Here is a 10,457-nt window from a genome sequence, read left to right on the forward strand (position 1 = left end):
ATGAGGAGGGGGCGCCTAGCACACTCCAGGAAATTGTTTAGCCATGTGCGGCGGACCCCTCCACCGTTTACACCCTCGGTCATATTTTTGTAGTGCTTAGGCGAAGCCCTGCGAGGATCACTTCACCATCACCATCACCACGTCGTCGTTCTAACAGAACTCATCTACTACCTCGACGTCCTGCTGGATCAAGAAGGCGAGGAACGTCATCGAGTTGAACGTGTGCAGAACGCGAAGGTGTCGTGCGTTCGGTACTTGATCGGTTGACGTGAGAAGAAGTTCGACTACATCAAGCGCGTTATCAAACGCTGCCGCTTACGGTCTACGAGGGTACATAGACACACTCTCCCGCTCGTTGCTATGCATCTACATGGATAGATCTTTACGTGTGCGTAGAAAGTTTTTTGTTTCCATGCAACATTTCCCAACACAACTATGGTAATTGAGGATTTCCCCATGGACGCGGACTCACTAAGGGTTATCTATGATAACAATTGTAAAACCTTGGGGTGAAGGTTTCTGCATTCACCTCGAATTACCACTGTCCGTGTTCTGGGAACAGGAGTCCCCAGACTTGCCTACCTGCGGCCCACGGCGTGGCTCTGCGAGCGGGCTCGTATGACCCATCTTCACCAACAAGCATTCAAGACCCTCGCGAGGGGCCAAGCCTCGCGAGGCGGACGACACAAGACCTCCTCGGGAGCGGCCTCACCAGGCTGGCTTGTGAGGGGCAGAGAAATCAAGGCCAGGAAAACCTCGCGAGGTTCCAGTGACGTGAGCCATGATGATCGAGACCAGGCGGGCGCCAGCATGCACAGTGTCCTTGTTTCCTCTTTGGTGCTAAGGAGGCAAGCGCAGGCGAGGAGTATCGAGGCGTCAAGCAAAGATTTCCATATTGGTGCAACGAGACCAAGACCAGCAGGACAGCAAGACGGAGAGCACCATGGAGCCCAAGACGGCGTCACCACCAGAGCCTTTCGCAGGCGAAGATCACCTTTTGTCAGGATAACTTGTACTAGTTGTCTCCCTTCGAATTTGGCCGTTGTTGGATCCCTCCCGCTCAATATTTGGGGAGAGGACCGGGGCCTCTATAAATAGGACTAGCCACCACCATAGCTAGGGAGACGGATCGGATCGAGATCAACCTCAACCACACAAACTCACCAAGCACAAGAACACCTCACCTCGCGAGGTTGTTCTTCCCCTAGTAAATGTTTGTCCTCAACCCGAGAGGCAATCCACCACACCACACTGGAGTAGGGTATTACCCCACAACGGTGGCCCGAACTAGTATAAATCTTGTGTCTCGTGTTCTTTGAGTTCATCGAACTAGGTCGTGCGATCATAGAGTGCGTTAGTTAGTGAGAGGGAGAAGATCTTCGTGCGCACCCCAGTGTTCGAACCTTAAGGGTTTTGCCGGAACCCGAAATCTGACATTTGGCGCGCAAGGTAGGGGTGCGCCGGAGCTCTTCTGCCACCAGTAGATCCGCTCGTTGGTCCCCCGACACTCCGCGGCTCTGATGTCCGGTGACTCAAGGACCAACGCCGACCGCTGGGCAGCCTGGCCAGCCCGGGCGGCGCCGCCCGCCCAATAAGACCTCAACCCAGCGCCCCAGGTAGCACGCGCGCCACCAAACACTGCGGGGCGAGGGCGACGCGGTCAACCACCGTCTGCCCTTACTCCATGACAAGTGCGGGCAGCCACAAGAGCCTCAAGCCACGCCGCGGCCACGACGCCACACACCCGACGGGAGCAAGCAAACATGAGGGCCACGCTCATAGTGGCTCGGGAGCTGCTGCCATGCCGGTTAATGGAGAGCGGACGGGATACATTGCTGGAGCGCGTCGCCAAGATTTTGGATGCCGCGGCCTTGGGAGCACCACCCTTCTACTCTCTGTTCACACCTCAAGCTGCGGCAGGGTCACATGGTGGGCCCCGACACGCCCGCGTGCCCACGGGCGCGCCCCCGGGCTTCATCGACACTGGCGCAACCAACGGAGCTGGACGCCCGCTCGGACCCACGCCACCTCCGGTGGGCGCGGGCACGAGCGCTACCACCTACGGCCCCAGCAGGATGCAACTCTACCATCATCAAGACGACACGTTGGGCGGGGCAACATGGAGTGTGGGGCACTACGGCGAGGTCTTTGAGGCGGTGGCCTCGGAGGCCTACGTGCCCCGCATGGTGGACCAAGAATACATGCTGGAAGACGACCCTGGCTCATTCCTCGAGCCGGGCTGGGAGGAGGAGGCGCTAGAAGTCGGCACCTTTCAGGAGCCCCCCAGAAGCTTCACCAACCACACCGGCAACAATAGCTATAGGGTACCACTAATTCCTCATGAGAAGGCTTACGCTAACCATGGGACACAAGAGGATCAGGTCGCTGCAGTGGATGGCGGCCCCGGCTCGTTGGCCTCCCTGCCGCCAGGGGGGGACGCTGGGGGCTACAAGAGAGGGGCCGGGAGCAAGGCCCCTCCCCGCACCACACGGAGTAAGGCATCCCCCATAGGTAGGCCCTTTGACGGGGAGGTGCTCCAGAGCCTTCCCCCGGCAGAGGACCCGTGGTCGCCGAGGGCGCCGCTGGCGTCCCCTTTGCCCCTTTGGTGTCATCCTGGTTACTGGTCGCCCCCAATGGTGGTCGAGGGAGGCGCAAGGCGGTGCCCTCGTCTGGCGATATGAAGTAAGGCTCATGGCTGTGAAGGTCTCTGCTTGTGACACTCTCACATAATAATGAGTGGGGTTGTACACACCCCGAAGTCTCAAGAGTGCCGCCCTCGGGCCTCGGGGGCTCCCTCCCACGTCCTAGTGGCAGCACTTAGCTCCGCGCTAGTGAGAAGACAAGAAGACTAGACTAGGCGCCGGACGCGGCCATTTGCTTTGGATCTCTTTTCTGTAGCCCTGTTTTCTGGATTTGGATTTAAGTTGAAGTTGAATTTTTGTTGATGCGCGCGGGGGGGTGCCTTTTCTCGTTCGAGCGATTTGTTGCTATCTGGTTCTTGCCTTATTTCGGAGTTCACGCCTATTGCTTCCCCCTCGCGGGCCCCTCGCGAGCGGGGCTAGGCATGACGCACACGCGCCACGCGCATGTCGTGCCACGGCTAGCGCTTGCTTATCACGCAGCCCCTCGGGCGTGTCGACGAGCTCCTCAGGAACTTCCCAAAAACCCGCAACCTCACGAGCCGGTTTGGGGTTCATCCAAGCTAAGGTAAACTAAAACAGCAAACTTGCCCCAGGATACGTAAGTTCATGAAGGCACATATTCAACTCGGCCTAAAAGGATAGAGGCAATAGTATATTTACATGAGGGGCTTCCCCTCCAAAAGTGCTCTTACAACCTCTAGGGCCGTGCGTGAGCTTTTGCGTGCAGGACAAACAGCTGGGGAACAAGGGATCAGTCGGACATGTCACTCGCCGCGTCCCCCGGATCTCCCTCGGACGCGTCGCTGGCATCGCTTCCACTGTCGCTAATGTCACCATCCCCTCCACCAGCGTCGCCATGACCATCGTCGACCACGTCGCCCTCGTCCGTTGCGACCACCACCACATCATCATCAGAAGTGAAGGCCCTGACCAGCGCGTCCACATTGTCTCCCACCCATCACGCCAGGTCACCCCAGATGGCCTCGGGTACGGGAGCAATGACGGCAGTAAAATCAAAGATGGGATCGGCATTCTGGAGATGGCTGAAGACGCGGGAGAACGCACGCCCAAGCAGGCTGCAGCTCCTCTCTTCAACAAGTTGGCGAGCTCTCTCGAAACGATTCTCCAGGCATGTCACCACGTCAGTAAAGAAGCGGAGGTGGCTGGCGTAGTCATTCGCGTGGGGATGAGGAGCATTTGATACATCTCTGTCGTATCTACCTTTCCAAACACTTTTTCCCTTGTTTTGGACTCTAACTTGCATGATTTGAATGGAACTAACCCGGACTGACGTTGTTTTCAGGAGAATTGCCATGGTGTTATTTATGTGCAGAAACAAAAGTTCTCGGAATGACCTGAAACTTCACGGAACGTCTATTTGGAAATAATAAAAAATACTTGCAAAAGATGAAGACCAGGGGACCCACACCCTAGCCACGAGGGTGGGGGCGCGCCTGCCCCCTAGGGCGCGCCCCCTACCTCGTGGGCCCCCTGGAGCTCCTCCGACCTCGACTCCAACTCTATATATTTGCTTTCGGGGAGAAAAAAACCAGGGAGAAGGATTCATCGCATTTTACGATACGGAGCCGCCGCCAAGCCCTAAAACCTCTTGGGAGGGCTGATCTGGAGTCCGTTAGGGGCTCCGGAGAGAGGAATCTGTCGCCATCGTCATCATCAACCTTCCTCCATCACCAATTTCATGACGATCACCGTCGTGCGTGAGTAATTCCATCATAGGCTTGCTGGACGGTGATGGGTTGGATGAGATTTATCATGTAATCGAGTTAGTTTTGTTAGGGTTTGATCCCTAGTATCCACTATGTTCTGAGATTGATGTTGCTATGACTTTGCCATGCTTAATGCTTGTCACTAGGGCCCGAGTGCTGCTACCTCTTGAGCACTGTGTTGGTTTTCCCCGAAGAGGAAGGGATGATGCAGCAAAGTAGCGTAAGTATTTCCCTCAGTTTTTGAGAACCAAGGTATCAATCCAGTAGGAGGCTACGCGCAAGTCCCTCGTACCTGCACAAAACAAATAAATCCTCGCAACCAACGCAAATAGGGGTTGTCAATCCCTACACGGCCACTTACGAGAGTGAGATCTGATAGATATGATAAGATAATATTTTTGGTATTTTGTGATAAAGATTCAAAGTAAAATAAAGGCAAAGTAAAAAAGCAAAGGAAATAACTAAGTAGTAGGAGATTAATATGATAAAGATAGACCCGGGGGCCATAGGTTTCACTAGTGGCTTCTCTCGAGAGCATAAGTATTCTACGGTGGGTGAACAAATTACTATTGAGCAATTGACAGAATTGAGCATAGTTATGAGAATATCTAGGTATGATCATGTATATAGGCATCACATCCGAGACAAGTAGACCGACTCCTGCCTGCATCTACTACTATTACTCCACTCATCGACCGCTATCCAGCATGCATCTAGAGTATTAAGTTAATGAAAACAGAGTAACGCCTTAAGCAAGATGACATGATGTAGGGGGATAAACTCATGCAATATGATGAAAACCCCATCTTGTTATCCTCGATGGCAACAATACAATATGTGCCTTGCTGCCCCTACTATCACTAGGAAAGGACACCGCAAGATTAAACCCAAAGCTAAGCACTTCTCCCATTGCAAGAAAGATCAATCTAGTAGGCCAAACCAAACTGATAATTCAAAGAGACTTGAAAAGATAACCAATCATACATAAAAGAATTCAGAGAAGATTCAAATATTATTCATAGATAGACTTCATCATAAACCCACAATTCATCGGTCTCAACAAACACACCGCAAAAAGAAGATTACATCGAATAGTTCTCCACAAGAGAGGGGGAGAACATTGTATTGAGATCCAAAAAGAGAGAAGCCATCTAGCTAATAACTATGGACCCGTAGGTCTGAGGTAAACTACTCACACTTCATCGGAGAGGCTATGGTGTTGATGTAGAAGCCCTCCGTGACTGATGCCCCCTCTGGCGGAGCTCCGGAACATGCCCCAAGATGGGATCTCGTGGATACAGAAAGTTGTGGCGGTGGAATTAGGTTTTCGGCTCCGTATCTGATCGTTTGGGGGTACATAGGTATATATAGGAGGAAGGATTACGTTGGTGGAGCAACAGGGGGCCCACAAGGGTGGAGGGCACGCCTGGAGGTAGGGGCGCCCCCTACCTCGTGGCCTCCTCTTTTGTGTCTTGACGTAGGGTCCAAGTCTCTCGGGTCTTGTTTGTTGAGAAAATCACGTTCCCGAAGGTTTCATTCCGTTTGGACTCCGTTTGATATTTCTTTTCTTCAAACCCAAAAACAGGCAAAAAACAGCAATTCTGGGTTGGGCCTCCGGTTAATAGGTTAGTCCCAAAAATAATAAGAAGTGGATATTAAATCCCAATAATGTCCAAAACAGTAGATAATATAGCATGGAGCAATCAAAAATTATAGATACGTTGGAGACGTATCAAGCATCCCCAAGCTTAATTCATGCTCGTCCTCGAGTAGGTAAATGATAAAAACAGAATTTTTGATGTGGAGTGCTACTTCGCATAATTTTCAATGTAATTCTTCTTAATTGTGGTATGAATATTCAGATCTGAAAGATTCAAGACAAAAGCTTAATATTGACATAAAAATAATAATACTTCAAGCATACTAACAAAGCAATTATGTCTTCTCAAAATAACATGGCCAAAGAAAGTTATCCCTACAAAATCATATAGTCTGGCTATGCTCCATCTTCACCACAGAAAATATTTAAATCATGCACAACCCCGATGACAAGCCAAGCAATTGTTTCATATTTTTGACATTCTCAAAACTTTTTCAATTTTCACGCAATACATGAGCGTGAGCCATGGACCTAGCACTATAGGTGGAATAGAACGGTGGTTGTGGAGAAGACAAAAAGGCGAAGATTGTCTCACATCAACTAGGCGTATCAATGGGGTATGGAGATGCCCATCAATAGATATCAATGTGAGTGAGTAGGGATTGCCATGCAACGGATGCACTAGAGCTATAAGTATATGAAAGTGCAAAAAGAAACTAAGTGGGTGTGCATCCAACTTGCTTGCTTCATGAAGACCTAGGGCGATTTGAGGAAGCCCATCATTGGAATATACAAGCCAAGTTCTATAATGAAAAATTCCCACTAGTATATGAAAGTGATAACATGAGAGACTCTCTACTATGAATATCATGGTGCTACTTTGAAGCACAAGTGTGGTAAAAGGATAGTAACATTGTCCCTTCTCTCTTTTTCTCTCATTTTTTTTATTTGGGCCTTTTATCTTTTTTATGTCCTCTTTTCTTTCTTTTTTTTATTTTTCGTCCGGAGTCTCATCCTGACTTGTGGGGGAATCATAGTCTCCATCATCCTTTCCTCACTAGGACAATGCTCTAATAATGATGATCATCACACTTTTATTTTTCTTACAACTCAAGAATTACAACTCGATTCTTAGAACAAAATATGACTCTATATAAATGCCTCCGGCGGTGTACCGGGATATGCAATGACTCATGAACGACATGTATGAAAGAATTATGGACGGTGGCTTTGCCACAAATACGATGTCAACTACATGATCATGCTAAGCAATATGACAATGATGGAGTGTGTCATAATAAACGGAACGGTGGAAAGTTGCATGGCAATATATCTCGGAATGACTATGGAAATGCCATAATAGGTAGGTATGGTGGCTGTTTTGAGGAAGGTATATGGTGGGTGTATGATACCGGCGAAAGGTGCGCGGTATTAGAGAGGCTAGCAAAGGTGGAAGGGTGAGAGTGCGTATAATCCATGGACTCAACATTAGTCATAAAGAACTCATATACTTATTGCAAAAATCTACAAGTTATCAAAGCGAAGTATTACGTGCATGCTCCTAGGGGGATAGATTGGTAGGAAAAGACCATCGCTCCTCCCCGACCGCCACCCATAAGGAAGACAATCAAAAAATAAATCATGGTCCGACTTCATCACATAACGGTTCACCATACGTGCATGCTACGGGAATCACAAACTTTAACACAAGTATTTCTCAAATTCACAACTACTCAACTGGCACAACTTTAATATCACCATCTTCATATCTCAAAACAATTATCAAGCATCGAACTTCTCATAGTATTCAACACACTCATAATAAAGTTTCAATATTAATCTTGTATACAAAGCATATTAGGATTTTAAGAAAGTTACCATGCTATTTAAGACTCTCAAAATAATCTAAGTGAAGCATGAGAGATCAATAGTTTCTATAAAACAAATCCACCGCCGTGCTCTAAAAGATATAAGTGAAGCACTAGGGCAAAACTATATAACTCAAAAGATATAAGCGAAGCACATAGAGTATTCTAACAAATTTCAAATCATGTATGGCTCTCTCAAAAGGTGTGTACAGCAAGGATGATTGTGGTAAACTAACAAATAAATACTTAAATCATACAGGACGCTCCAAGCAAAACACATATCATGTGGCGAATAAAAATATAGCTCCAAGTAAAGTTACCGATAGAAGTAGACGAAAGAGGGGATGACTTCCGGGGCATCCCCAAGCTTTGGCTTTTAGGTGTCCTCAGATTATCTTGGGGTGCCATGGTCATCCCCAAGCTTAGTCTATTGCCACTCCTTGTTCCATAATCCATCAAATCTTTACCCAAAACATGAAAACTTCACAACACAAAACTTAAAGTAGAAAATCTCGTGAGCTCCGTTAGCGAAAGAAAATAAAAGACCACTTCAAGGTACTGTAATGAACTCATTATTTATTTATATTGGTGTTATAACTACTGTATTCCAACTTCTATATGTTCTATAAACTATTTTACTAGCCATAGATTCATCAAAATAAGCAAACAACACACGAAAAACAGAATCTGTCAAAAACAGAACAGTCTGTAGTAATCTGTATCTAGAGAAAGATCTGGAACCCCAAAAATTCTAAAATAAATTGATAGACGTGAGGAATTAATCTATTAATCATCTTCAAAAAGAATTAACCAAATATCATTTTCCAAATAAAAATGACAGCAGTTCTCGTGAGCGCTAAAGTTTCTGTTTTTACAGCAAGTGTAACAAGACTTTCCCCAAGTCTTCCCAACGGTTCTACTTGGCACAAATACTAATTAAACACAAAAAACACAACCAAAAAAGAGGATATAAAAATTATATATTACTAAACAGGACCAAAAAGCAAGTAATAAAAATAAAATTGGGTTGCCTCCCAACAAGCGCTATCGTTTAACGCCCCTAGCTAGGCATAACAAGCAAGGATAGATCTAGGTATTGCCATCTTTGGTAGGCAATCCATAAGTGGCTCTCATAATAGATTCATAAGGTAATTTAATTTTCTTTCTAGGAAAGTGTTCCATGCCTTTCCTTAATGGAAATTGGAATCTAATATTTCCTTCCTTCATATCAATAATTGCACCAATCGTTCTAAGGAAAGGTCTACCAAGAATAATAGGACATGAAGGATTGCAATCTATGTCAAGAACAATAAAATCTACGGTTACATACTTCCTATTTGCAACAATAAGAACATCATTAATTCTTCCCATAGGTTTCTTAATAGTGGAATCTGCAAGGTGCAAGTTTAAAGAGTAATCATCAAAATCATGGAAACCTAACAAATCACATGAAGTCTTTGGAATCATGGAAACACTAGCACCCAAATCACATAAAGCATAGCATTCATGATCTTTATTTTTAATTTTAATAGTTGGTTCCCACTCATCATAAAGCTTTCTAGGGATAGAAACTTCCAATTCAAGTCTTTCTTCATAAGATTGCATCAAGGCATCAACGATATGTTTAGTAAACGCTTTATTTTGACTATAAGCATGAGGAGAATTTAGCACGGATTGTAACAAGGAAATACAATCAATCAAAGAGCAATTTTCATAGTTAAATTCCTTGAAATCCATAATAGTGGGTTTAGCAACATCTAGGGTTTTAATTTCTTCAATCCCACTTTTATCAATTTTAGCATCAAGATCAAAAAATTCAGAATTCTTGGAACACCTTCTAGGTAAAGGTTGATAATACTTAGTCCCATAATTATCAAGATTCATATTTCAAAACAAAGATTTAATAGGGGACACATCAATAACTTTTAGATCTTCATCTTTATTTTCATAGGAACTAGAAGAACACGCTCTTATAAAGGCATCTTTCTTAGCACGCATCCTAGCGGTTCTTTCTTTGCACTCATCAATGGAAATTCTCATGGCTTTGAGAGACTCATTGAAATCATGCTTAGGTGGGATAGATCTAAGTTTCAAAGAATCAACATCAAGAGTAATTCTATCAACGTTCCTAGCCAAATCATCAATCTTAAGCAATTTTTCTTCAATCAAAGCATTGAAATTCTTTTGCGAAGTAATAAATTCTTTAATATTAGATTCAAAATCAGAGGGCATCTTATTATAATTTCCATAAGAATTGTTGTAGGAATTACCATAATTATTAGAGGGATTACTAGGATAAGGCCTATGGTTGAAATTTCCTCTATACGCGTTGTTACCAAAATTGTTCCTACCAACAAAATTCACATCCATAGATTCATTATTATTCTCAATCAAAGTAGACAAGGGCATATCATTAGGATCAGAAGAAACACTCTTATTACCAAATAATTTCACAAGTTCATCCATCTTTCCACTCAAAACATTAATTTCTTCTATCGCATGCACCTTTTTATTAGTAGATCTTTTAGTATGCCATTGAGAATAATTAAACATAATATTATCTAGGAGTTTAGTAGCTTCTCCTAAAGTGATTTCCATAAAAGTGCCTCCCACGGCAAAA

This window comes from Triticum urartu, chromosome 5A, assembly GCF_056163025.1.
Source record: "Triticum urartu cultivar PI428250 chromosome 5A, HENAU_Tu73, whole genome shotgun sequence".
NCBI lineage: Eukaryota > Viridiplantae > Streptophyta > Magnoliopsida > Poales > Poaceae > Triticum > Triticum urartu.